This window comes from Mandrillus leucophaeus, unplaced genomic scaffold (genome assembly GCF_000951045.1).
Source record: "Mandrillus leucophaeus isolate KB7577 unplaced genomic scaffold, Mleu.le_1.0 Scaffold417, whole genome shotgun sequence".
Lineage (NCBI taxonomy): Eukaryota > Metazoa > Chordata > Mammalia > Primates > Cercopithecidae > Mandrillus > Mandrillus leucophaeus.
The window spans coordinates 1,975,292-1,988,308 of NW_012104443.1; the positions used below are offsets into that span (position 1 = coordinate 1,975,292).

Here is a 13,017-nt window from a genome sequence, read left to right on the forward strand (position 1 = left end):
ATTCTTCTGCCTCAGCCTCCCTAGTAGCTGGGACTACAAGCGCACATGGCCACGCACTGCTAATTTTTGGATTTTAGTAGAAATGGAGTTTCACTGTGTTGCCCAGGCTGGTCTTAAACTCCTGAGCTCAGGCAATCCACCCACTTCAGCCTCCCAAAGTGCTAGGATTACAGGCGTGAGCCACTGTGCCTGGCCTATTTTGACCTGTTTTAATGTGGTACTGTAAAATTAAAAATTATATAGACTGCAGCGCAGCTCACATTATCCTTGTTTTTGCCACAGAGATTGAGGCCCTGTCTTGCTCAGCTTCCCCTAAGAGGAGAATAGTTCAGTCTATCCTTCAGACTTCACTGATGTAAGGGGAAAAGGATGGAAAAGAAGTTGGGAAGTGTACTTAGACCACCTTCATCCAAATGGCCTTGTCTTAAATGAGAATAAATTTTGTTTTTATTCATGAGCTTTATTCTTACAACCATTTATGATTTTTATTTTCTCAAATTGGCATTTTGCCTTCAAAAACAGAAATAATTCCTAGGAAAATAATACAAATTAAGAAATTCAGCTTTCAAAAATTTTTCTAATTTAAGGATAGTGAGTAAAATATATTCAATATTCAAATACACTTAAAGTAATAACAAAGGGCTTAAAATTTTCAGAACATCCAACTTCTGCTTTCACAGACTTATAAAGGCATTTAACATTTCTGCAACTTATATGGTGAAATCTATGTCCAGTTGTGGTTTCAGGTATACTCTTAATCACTTGAGTGTTTGAGTAGTTCACACTAGACCAGAGAATTGTCAAATTTTAGAAGACTGAATAATAGGCATCACAGTTTTGAGGGACTGAAATCATCAACAAATGAATGTAAAATAACTGAGGGACTTGGGTTTCATTTAGTTTCTCATCACTTCACTCTTCCTAATTTACAGTACTTCTCAAATAAGAAAATTAGAGTTTCGCACGAATTATTCAGTAAGCTTTGAGCAGTTAGTGTTTACAAAACTCAATCATCTCTAAGGTTCTAGTGATTACACATCACGGAAAACTCACAACAATACTTACTGGTTAAGCACACAAACTACTGAAGCAGAGGAAATGTATTACCGTATTTCCCTGCCACACCCTGTTTGGCTAGCACTTGCAGTCTTGGTGGAATGTATTACCGTATTTCCCTGCCACACCCTGTTTGGCTAGCGCTTGCAGTCTTGGTGGTATCTTCCAACTTTAGGGATTTCTTCCCCTCTCATTCTTCAAGGTTCCCCCTTAGCTTTACCTGTCCTGAAAGGACACCGTCTCCTAAAACGTACCCTTTCTATAGTCTTCCCTAAAGTTTAGTATGCTTTCCCCCTCCAACAAACTCATTTCTGTTGTCTAAGCTAATAGGTTGGGAAATATCAGAATTCAGTGGTGACTCTTCTGTCACTATTGTGAAAATTTAAATATCTTTGACTTATGTGACATACTATATAGAAAAACACCTGTAATTTGAGGCAACTATATTATTTTGTAGCACTGTCAAGAGTTAGCCTAGACATGAACTAAAAGTTTAAAGACTTCCTATCTAAATTAATGTTTTCATTAAAAAATTAAAGCAGTGACTATAAACAATAGTCAACTCAAAGAAAGTTGACTTGGGGAAATTTAAAATAATAAGCACTTTAGAGAAATCCATATGTCTAACACACTGGTAAGCACATTCTCTTTTACTCATTTGGATACTTAGCAGACTGCAAAATCTGAAACTGCTACGTCAGAGAGTTACCAGAGCTCTCTTTAACTCACAACCCAGTTAGAGTGAAGGCTGAAGTTTTACCTCTTAAGCTAACAAGATCTTGATACGTGGCAGCATCTGTTTCTCTCTAGCCTTCAGTCTCCTTACTGACCCTTCACTGGTCGTTCAATCTAATGACTCCAAGTTCTTCCTATAGTTGAAAATGTGAGGAAGCTTTCAGCATTCTTCTCTTGTTGCTGGATATTCTGTTTTACTGAATGCTCCAATTTGGGCTTCAAATCCTAACTCAGCAATTTGCCAGCTATGTGGCATTGGGCAAGCGACTTACTGTCTCTGTGCTTCAGTTTCCTCATTGTCATAAGAGTGAGGATAATAAACCCTATGGCAGATGGCTCTGAGAACTGAAGGAGTGTGTGAATCGTGAGGAACACTGCCCGGCAACCAAATAAGTCTGCAGTGAAAGCTAGCTCACTGGATGCCCTGTTTCAGAGATCACTGCTTCTCAATGTTGGAGGCATATTAGAAGCAAACACTGATGCCTGGGCCCCTACCCAAATTAATACAATTAGAATATTTGGATGTGGGCCCCAGGTTTATGTATGGTAAGATTCTAGGGCCAGAACATCCTCAAAAATAATAAGAATATGTATGTATGTATTTATTTATCGAGTGTTTACTATGAGCCAAGCTGTGTCTCGGACGGCTTTCTTTATGTGTTCTCCCCTGAGCCAGGCTTCAGAGAGGATAACAACACCCACAAGCCATATTTGAGATGTGAGCCTGAGCGTCCAGTCCACCTTTGTAGAACTTTCCTAGCCACCACCAGCACTGACTGGAAGGTTGAAACTGAGAGTTTGGGAGGAAGGAGGAAGGCACCAGTCACTGAATGAGGAAGGACCAGCCTCTTCCTTGATTTCTTTTCCTACACTGCCCACACTTGCCCCTTTTCCATCCTGGATACATTTATAACATAAATTATATACTTCAGCTTTATAAAATATATGTAAAAGCCCAAAAGAGTTACTCCCACTGATAGTCTTTGCATAGCTGTTAGTGTGGATGCTTTAGGAAAGAATATTAATTTTAATATTAACCTTAAGACACAACCAAAAAATTAATTTTCTGCAAAAAGTTAACATGTTCTATAATATAGTAGAAAATGTAATCGAATATTCATGATATATTGTCAGTGAAAAAGCAAGATGTAGAACAATGTGAACATTATGATCCTATTTCTGCAAAAAAAAATTTCCTACTAATATTATATACAGATGTAATCATGTGTATTCACTCCAAAATATTATCAGCCATGCATAAATATTCTAACTATGCCATTAACATTATTTTTAGTTTCTGTACATAAAATAACTCAAGAATAATTGTTAAGTCTCTAAATAAAGTACGATGCTGAAATGACCTCTTCATGACATAAAAAGTGCAAAAACAAGGCTATCATCATTTTTTCAAGAAATTCTCAGACAAAAATGTTCATGTTATTTTGCAAGCTTCTTTATTTGCATAAAAGCATGCTTGTCACATTTCTATATTTCATTGAACTTCTATTAAGGATATATAATCCAGATGTTCCTTGATTTCAGAAAGCAATTTTTCTTGAATCTGAGCTTGTTTACATTACAAGAGATCCTTTTTTAAGTAAAAGAATCAAAGTAATGTTACTTTAAAGCACAAATCCCTCTGTGAATTTATGATTTTATTAAAAATATAAGTTGCAACTTCTCAGATGTACCCATTATGAAAATATATTAGGTGTCCACATTATTTGCTTGTAAAATATAGTGACTAGATTTATGTTCAAAAAACTGGGAGGCAGTCACGCCTTCAGTGTCCCAGGAGTGAGCAGCCCACCTGTACATTTTCTGTTGGCCAAGGAAAAGAGATGCTATTCCAAGCAATGCTTCTTCCATCATCCCTCAGACTCTCAAAAGTTGTAGCTTCTTATTCATAGTATTTAGATGACATCCTTAACTGTGGATTCAGTTTCTGAATTTCTCTTTCCTAATGAATTAATGTGGATTTCACTTATTTAAAAATTCTTTATCAAATATGAAAATGGTTGAAATAGAAAATTAAAAGGAATAACATTTTTGTTAATATTTGTGATGTGTTTTGGAAAGCTCACTCCAGTAGGCTTTGTTGGTGATGGGGCAGCAGGGAGATAATTCAAGAGTTTATTAGTCTAGGCCAGACATAAAAGTCTTCAGTCCTGCAACAGCGAAGAAACTTGGAGGGAAAGTGGAGAAATGACAGACAGACATTTTCCCATTCTGCTTCTTTCCTGGCACAGCCTGCCTCCACTGAGGAAGCCTACAAAGCCAGATAGACAAAGAGTCTGAGTGACTGTGAGACCCAGTCCTTACCAAAGAACCTGCGGAGAGGCTGCTGATGGTAGTGGGAGGAAGGGTATCCCTAGGAAAGATTTTCCACCCTCATAGGAAGATTGAAGAATTTGAGAAAGAACCCTATCCTTTTGGCTTCTGGATTTTGTTAAGGAAGACAGTGACCCTTGTTGCTACATTGCTATAATGCTGAAGCAGAAGATCAAAGAAGCTGTAGAAAAGCCATCCCAGAGTTCTAATAGTTTGAACTGCTGAAGTAACCCTGGAAACAACCTAACTCCAGAATCTTTTTTATGCGTAATGACAAGAGTCCTTGATATTTAAGCAGCTTTTACTTACCGCAGAAAGTATTGCAACCAAAACACAGTGGATGGATTAAAACACGATACTATTCAGTAGGTAGAATCTATAATTCTTGACCATTGACAAATTATAGATGATGAGGAAAAGAAGGAAGTCTAAGACGACTCCCAAGAAACTTAGGTCAAAGGGCTTAGAGTGATATGATTTACTAAATAGAGGAATACAAATACAGAAAGTAGAGAAGGCAGGAGAGAGGAGAACGACCAATAAAGTTTGGGATATTATTGGGATATGTCTGTATTTGAGTTTGTCTGGGACTTTCAGATGACTGTGTAGTAGGTGCTGGGTTATAGTCCTAGAGCTCTGACATTAAATGAATGAAGAGACCAACGCGATGGCTCACGCCTGTAATCCCAACACTGTGGGAGGCCCAGGCAGGCGGATCACAAGGTCAGGAGGTTGAGACCATCCCAGCTAACAAGGTGAAATCCCATCCCTACTAAGAATACAAAAATTAGCCAGGCATGGTGGTGTGCACCTGTAGTTCCAGCTACTTGGGAGGTTGAGGCAGGAGAATTGCTTGAACCCAGGAGGCAGAGATTGCAATGAGCCAAGATCATGCCACTGCACTTCAGCCTGGGCAACAGAGACTCCATCTCAAAAAAAAAAAAAAAAAAAAAATGAAGATACACAGTAGATAAGAAGGCAAGCTTTGATATTCAGTTGGCTCCTAGACTATTTCTGTATCTAAATTTCTAGCATAGACTTCTTGTTTAATCCTGACTCATATCTCTAAAGGCCTATAGTACAGTCTCTCCTTTAAAATGTCATAGGTACCTTACATTCAACATGACCACACCTAAGCATCTAACTTCCCCCTCACCTACTGATCTCTTTTTATTCCCATATGTAATATATCAGATTGTGCCAGTAGTACATATTTTCTGAAAAGGGCAGTGTGCCAGGACAAACCTCTGGGAAAAGCGGAGTTTAAAGGCTAGACAAAGGAAGAGGTTCTCGTGAAGAAACCCAGAAGGAACAAGAACAATCAAAATTGACTCAGAAACGTTTAGTTGAAGCCAACAAATAGAGTTTCACAGGAGAAATGGTCAATAGTGTGAAATGTCATTTAAGAAGTTCAGTGAAATACAAGCTTATAAATCACATTCCAAAAAGGGTCAGCCACTGCTTCAGTCAGAGGCATTCATCCATTAAAGTCATTTTAGAAGAGATAATATTCACAGAAAACCACTTTCTCATATGAAAACTATAAATGCATTATACAAGCGTGTATGTTGTGTTTTGACAATTAACCGAAGTTAAAAAGATTTGAGAGGATTTTTTAGGAAAATGAGCAGAGTGAAATCAGAGTACAGAATGTCTTTTCTCCAATATCCAACAAAGCGACCAATTACACTTTCTAAAGTGAATGGAGCAACCACCAAGAGTAACTAAATGTAAAGGTGTTCGCCTTTCGGCCGGAACCTCCATCTTCCAGTAATTCGCCAAAATGAGGAACACAAAGGGAAGAGGAGAGGCACCCGATGTATGTTCTCTAGGCCTTTTAGAAAACATGGAGTTGTTCCTTTGGCCACGTATATGCGAATCTATAAGAAAGGTGATATCGTAGACAGAAAGGAATGCCCCACAAGTGTTACCATGGCAAAACTGGAAGAGTCTACAATGTTCCCCAGCATGCTGCTGGCATTGTTGTAAACAAACAAGTTAAGGGCAAGATTCTTGCCAAGAGAATTAATGTGCGTATTGAGCACATTAAGCACTCTAAGAGCCGAGATAGCTTCCTGAAACGCGTGAAGGAAAATGATCAGAAAAAGAAAGAAGCCAAAGAGAAAGGTACCTGGGTTCAACTGATGCGCCAGCCTGCTCCACCCAGAGAAGCACACTTTGTGAGAACCAATGGGAAGGAGCCTGAGCTGCTGGAATCTATTCCCTATGAATTCATGGCATAATAGATGTTAAAAATAAAATAAAATAAAAGACCTCTGGGCTGGAAAAAAAAAAAAGTAAAGGTGTTCAACCCTTTACTGAAAAGATTTAACAGAAAAGGCAGAGCAAAATACCAAACATTTCCTAGAGGGTTGTTGCCATTCTCAACCCCACTTGTACATCCTGGAGGTAATACCAGAAAAAGAAGGTAAGTCAAGGAAAACCTCACTAACAACTTCAAATTTGATAAGGAAAAAAATTAGCAAAGGAATCAGTAGGCAACTCTGGGAAACATCTGAGAATTCTCAAGATTAGAAGCTTCCTCCAAAGATTTCAATATCTCAGCAGACACAGTGACCAGGGTCTTAGTATTTGGGGTCTCTTTATTTTGGTCCCTTCAGTCAGAAATCAAAGCAGATGAGCAGGGAAAGTGATTGTAAGCAAACAAAGTTGTTTACCCCCAGCAGTTAAACTTAAAGGACTAAGTAAAACCGATGCCAAAAGAGAAGATACATAAGACAAGATCCTGTGAAGATGAAGGGAGGTGGAGGACCAGGGAGAATGGCCGGTGGAGACTCTCCTCAACTATGGAGTATTAACCACAGACCCAAGCCTATGACTGTTCATATATTTTCCTTCTTCTGTCCTGACTGAATACTAGAACTAGAGTCTCACAAGAGACAGCTATAATTCAGGATTAAATTCAGGCTTCAGAGCTCAATGCCCAATAAGGGACACAGCCTGAAGCTCCAGATGGTCCTGTATCCCCTTAGTCACCTCCAACCAAAACAGATATACATCCACTGCGTGGAGAGAATTCTAGTGCAGGTCATTCAACAAGAGAGGCTCAACCTAATTTTAGCCTTAATACACTCTAACCTTCACCCTGATCACCCTCACCCTCATCCGAATTCTAACAACATTAATTCTCTCATTTGTAAAATAAAAATTGTTTTTGGGAAACATTAATTATACCAACTTCCTCCAGGGTCTTGCCTAAGGATCAAATAAGATAACTTATACAAAAATATGAACTATGCAAATGCTAGAGCACTGATACAAAAATTTGTTGTTGTTGTTGTTTTAATTTGTATTTGAAAAATATGTTTATATCTTTTTCTAGGCTAACAAACCTATAAAAGTACAATATGCAACTGAACTGCCTCCCCCCACAATTATTTCTCTTCACCTCATGAAGGTGTGTCAAAAAATATCTAAATCGACAGTACATTGGATGCTCAAGATGCATCTGTGTTTTCACTGAGATTTTTTGGCTTTAAAAACACATTGTCTTATACAATATTGTATTTGCAAATTGGTTTGTTAATAAAGTTTAATTTGACATTATGGGCTTCATCATATTTTAACAAAACTTCAGTGCTGACTTTGCAATTGCTTCATTTTCTGTTAAATATAGCAAACATATAATTTGTCCGGCTTACCTGGAAACAATATTGCCCTCAGCTGTTTGGTAATTGGGTAGATATTTATTGGAACATCTCATACTCTCTATGTAAACACTTGATATTACTAGCTATTCATAACTGCAGCTTGGCATGTTCATGAAATTAAACAAAGTAATTAATTTGGTTTCAGGCATAAAACAAGAAAATATGCAGGGCCGTTGGAGCAACATGCACATGTGAAAACTCACAGAATTATTATAATAACAGAATGTGTGGCCTGCAGTAATAAAGCAATTTTTAAATTATTTTGTCAGAGAAAGACATTTAATTTATCATAAGTAGCCTTAAAGATACAAATTTTAATATTTCTTCCTTTCATTATCAGGCTACTTTCCATATTTATTGACTATAATCATTCTGTTAGTAGGATCCGAAACTTAGCTACTAAACGCAAGAAGCATCATTTTTTATGTGTGAAAATCTCCTTATTCCACCAGAATAAAACCTCTAATAAGATAGTACCATTCAAAATAACCTGTTATCTAGAGCAAACGTCATGGGAGAAGAATAATGATGAATATAATCAAAGCTAAAGTGAGGGAGAGAAGAAATGAGGGGAAAAAATCCCAACTTCTCTATTCTCTAAACATAACCTGACATAGGCACCTGGTTTGGTACCTTGGTCAATCTATCAGTAAGAAAAGGACGCCATCATTTGCAATGTGCTTTAAAATCTTTACATGAAAAATACTGCCTAGCATGGATGGACAATGAAGGATTCTAATCAACTTTTATGTAGTCATTATGAGAAGAGACTTCAAAAAGTTCGTGGGAAATGGAATTAAAAGATAAAAGTAAAATACATAAACTTTTTTTTCAACAGAAGCTCCAAGTTTAAAACACTGTTGTAAGTGATGATACCAGCCATTTGGTTCATCCCTAAAGAACTGAGAGTACTGGGGAATGGCGATCATTAAAAAGTCAGGAAACAAGAGATGCTAGAGGGAATGTGAAGCAATAGGAACTCTTTTACACTGTTGGTGGGGGTGTAAATTAGTTCAACCATTGTGGAAGACAGTGCGGCCATTCCTCAAGGATCTAGAACTAGAAATACCTTTCGACCTAGCAATCCCATTACTGGGTATATACCCAAAGGATTATAAATCATTCTACTATAAAGACACATGCACACATATGTTTATTGCAGCACTATTCAAAATAGCAAAGACTTGGAACCAACCCAAATGCCCATCAAAGATAGACTGGATAAAGAAAATGTGGCACATATACTCCATGGAGCACTATGCAGCCAGAAAAAAGGATGAGTTCACGTCTTTTGCAAGGACATGGATGAAGGTGGAAACCATCATTCTCAGCAAACTAACACAGGAACAGAAAACCAAACCCCGCATGTTTTCACTCATAAGTGGGAGTTGAACAATGAGAACATAAGGGCACAGGGAGGGAAAAATCACATACCAGGGCCTGTCAGGGGGTCGGGGGCAAGGGGAGGGATAGCATTAGGAGAAATACCTAATGTAGACGATGGGTTGATGGGTGCAGCAAGCCACCATGGCATGTGTGTACCTATGTGACAAACCTGCACATTCTGCACATATATCCCATAACTTAAAGTATAATAATAAAAGAAATTTTAAAAGATTAAAAAAGAACTCAGAGAAATGGGAATTTAACTATGTCGATGCAGTCTTTTTTACATGATTAACTGAAGAAAAATGAGTGCCCTTTATGGAGTTTTTAACATTAGGAAACAAAAAGAAGTCAAAAGGAGCCAAGCCAGGACTGTAAGATGAATGCCTAATGATTTCCCACCAAAACTCTTGCAAAACTGCCCTTGTTTGATGAGAAGAATGAGCAGATGCATTGTCATGGTGGAGGACTCTATAGTGAAGCATTCCTGGGTGTTTTTCTGCTAAAACTTTGGCTAACTTTCTCAAAACAATGTCATAAGAAGCAGATGTTATCATTCTTTGGCCCTCCAGAAAGTCAACAAACAAAATGTTTTCAGCATCTCAAAAACTGTTGCCATGATCTTTGCTCTTGACCAGTCCACGTTTACTTTAACTGGGCCACTTCCACCTCTTGGTAGCCATTGCTTTGATTGTACTTTGTCTTCAGGATTGTACTGATAAAGCTGTGTTTTATCCTGTTACAATTTTCCAAGGAAGTCTTCAGGATCTTTGTTCCACTTGTTTAAACTTTCCATTTAAAACTTTGTTCTTGTCTGCAGCAGCTCTGGATACAACAATTTGGGTACCTATCAAGTGGAAAGTTTGCTTAACTTTAACTTTTCAGTCAGAATTGTATACACTGAATCAAGTGGCTATTGTTCCTACCAGTATTCATCAGTCGTCTTCAATCAGGGCATAAAGAGGATTAATTTTTTTCCTCACAAATTGATGTTGATAGGCTGCTACTGTAGACTTCATTTTCAACATCATCTCATCCTTTCTTAAAATGAGTAGTATATTTGTAAACTGCTGATTTATTTGGGGCGTTGGCCCCAGAAACTTTCTGTAGAGCATCAATGATTTCATCACTCCTCTACCCAACCTTCACCATAAATTTGATGTTTGTTCTTGCTTCAATTTTAGCAGAATTTATGTTGCTCTAATAGGTGCTCTTCCAACTGATGTCTTATCCTTCTTCGTACCTCAAACTAGATCCTGTTTGGACATGTTACAAGTTAGTACAAGTTTATTTTGGTGCAAAAAAAATGTTTGAAATCCATGCATTGCTTTTTATAACACTTATTTTCCATGAACAATTTGAAGACTCTCTCTTATATGCCACTCTTTGATTTACAGTTTTCAGATGATTACAGTATAATAAACAATTGTAATACCATAACCACACTGAATGTAAATTAATCTCTCACAATTCCACACATTCCTCAGAATCTTGAAATATAATCCTGTTATACTTGCCAAACACGAATCCCAGCTAAAGTGTACATATTGGCAAAAGGCTGGATAGCAAATAATTTAATATATGTTAAAACTAAAAACGCCATTGAAACTCTACATTAAGCAACAATTCCATATTGAGAAAATGAACAAGCAAAAAGTAAATGACTAACTTAAAATTTATACATCAACTGCTAAAATTGCATTTATTAATAAAGAATCAATTTATGCCTTCTATACTTTGTACATTTAAGAAATATTTTATATTTCTTAATATAACAGGAAAGAAAGAAAGAAAGAAAAGAAAGAAAAGAAAGAAAGAAAGAAAGAAAGAAAGAAAGAAAGAAAGAAAAAAGGAAGGAAGGAAGGAAGAAAGATGGAGAGAGAGAGAAAAGAGGCAATTCAGAGGTGAAATGGGTTGTAGGAACCCATTTTGATAATATATTTTTTTATCATACATCTTCAAAAAAAGTAATTTTTTGTTATCTTCAGTAAGAGGGACTAGAGAAAGATCCTGTCTAAAAAAGAGAGAGAGAGAGAGAGAGAGAGAGAGACCAAAATATCTCCTAACAACCTACAAGCTTTAATTCGTGGAACACCAAAAAAGCTAGTCATCCTAAATGCTTTAGTTAATAAAGCTAAGAAAACAGAGAGGGGCCCTTGCTAAATATAACAATTGAAAGGAAGAAAGGAAAAGTTGTGGAGGAATTAAGGTGGCTTTCACTTTGTAAATCTCCCTGTAGGAACTACCTTTCCCCTCTCTCCACCTCAAAGAAGGTTAATATGTTTCTCCTTATTTTGGAATCTCACTTCACCAAGTTTGTTCATTTAAAACTCAGACATTCTTGAGAGGTAGGAAGTGGGGCTGGTGATACAGTTTCCATGGGAAAGGCCATAAGAATGTTTTTGCCCCACTCTACGGAGTCCATCATTGTGAGCCATGGCTGAATTGCCCCACATCATTAACTGGATGCTGCTCCTCAGCCTCTTGCTTTCACGGCTCTCTTCTCTCATTTCTGCTGGACTGAAGCTTTCAGATGAGGCAGACAAATTCGTGTTATAATTTCCTTTGAGCTCATCAATAGTGAACATGAAGTTTAGAAAAATCTACAGCTCGAAAATTGTTTACTGTCAGTACCATCATTTCTAAACACATACACACACACACACACCCCCAAGCTGAATGAATGATTTTTTAAATATGACAATCATAAATCCTTAGTAGCATTTCTACCTTCATAAAATTATCCTAGAGTTCTAAAGTTTGAAATGTCAGTTTGGTTTCCAATGACAGTCAAAATCCCATTGGTTTTTTGGAGTATGTTATGGCTGTTATTATTGTTTGTTTGTTACTGTTAAAACCTCTATTGAGAGGTTTTTTTTAATATTTATTTTTTAATACAATGTATTTTTTTAATATTAATCTGACTGGGCTATTTGATTGTGCCATTAGAATATTACCTATCTGTGTAATTCCATGGTTACACCTAGCCAAAATCAAGAGCCAAAATACATGGAAAATGTGGTGAGGGAAAGTTTCACTTATGGGTTTTTTTTTTTCTCCTATGCCACAGTAAAATTTGGCTAATGTTTATATCACATCTTCCCATAGACAGTTTACCAAAGCCAAGGCACATTGTAAACTTCTAGTAGGACCCAAGCCCGCTCAACTGATGTCACATTTGCAAAGCACTACTAACAAGTCCACTTTTTGAAGTTTGCCAGATTTCCACAAATAAGAGAATCAGAACTGCTACTGTAATTAGAATTCATCCAGATGTCTTCCTCACTTCATCCTCCATTAACATCAGCTCCAGATTTGGGTACTTAACAGCACCACATCCAACCACATCAACGACAATCTAAAGAAGACTACTGACAAATTAAAACTAGCTTCATCCTACATAATGGATTCTAAGTTATTACCAAGAAAATAATTCTTATTTAGTTTTTGATAAACTTTATCAGAGAAGGGCTACTTGATATGAGAGAGTGGCCAATGGAAATCACCAAACGGTGAGTTAGTCAAAAGAATTTTCTTATTTGCCTCATAATTTAAGCATATAATTTAACCTTGTCCTGCCTCTGTTCCTCAGATTATAAAGTACTTAGAACAGCTAGAGTTCCTCCCTAGCTATGATATGGTATATAACTATGATACCTTGTTATGGTACAGGAAGCTATAAGAACAATTCAGGCAACAAAGAATAATATTTTTATAAAATAGAACAGTAAATAAGTCAATTAATCTAAATAATTTCCTATTTGAATTAATTTTTAAAGATAGGTTTTGAGAGATTCTAATTAAAGATTTCTATTCCACTAGTCTTTTCCTATACTCA

At 36.9% G+C, this 13,017-nt stretch overlaps 1 pseudogene across 1 annotated transcript; it reads left to right on the forward strand.

Annotated features, from left to right (window-relative positions):
- Positions 1–5,745: 5,745 nt before the first annotated feature.
- On the forward strand, positions 5,746–6,419 carry LOC105548620 (annotated as a pseudogene). Its single transcript, XR_001007417.1, has 2 exons — positions 5,746–5,765; positions 5,859–6,419. The product of XR_001007417.1 is annotated as a 60S ribosomal protein L21 pseudogene (transcript).
- Positions 6,420–13,017: the final 6,598 nt, after the last annotated feature.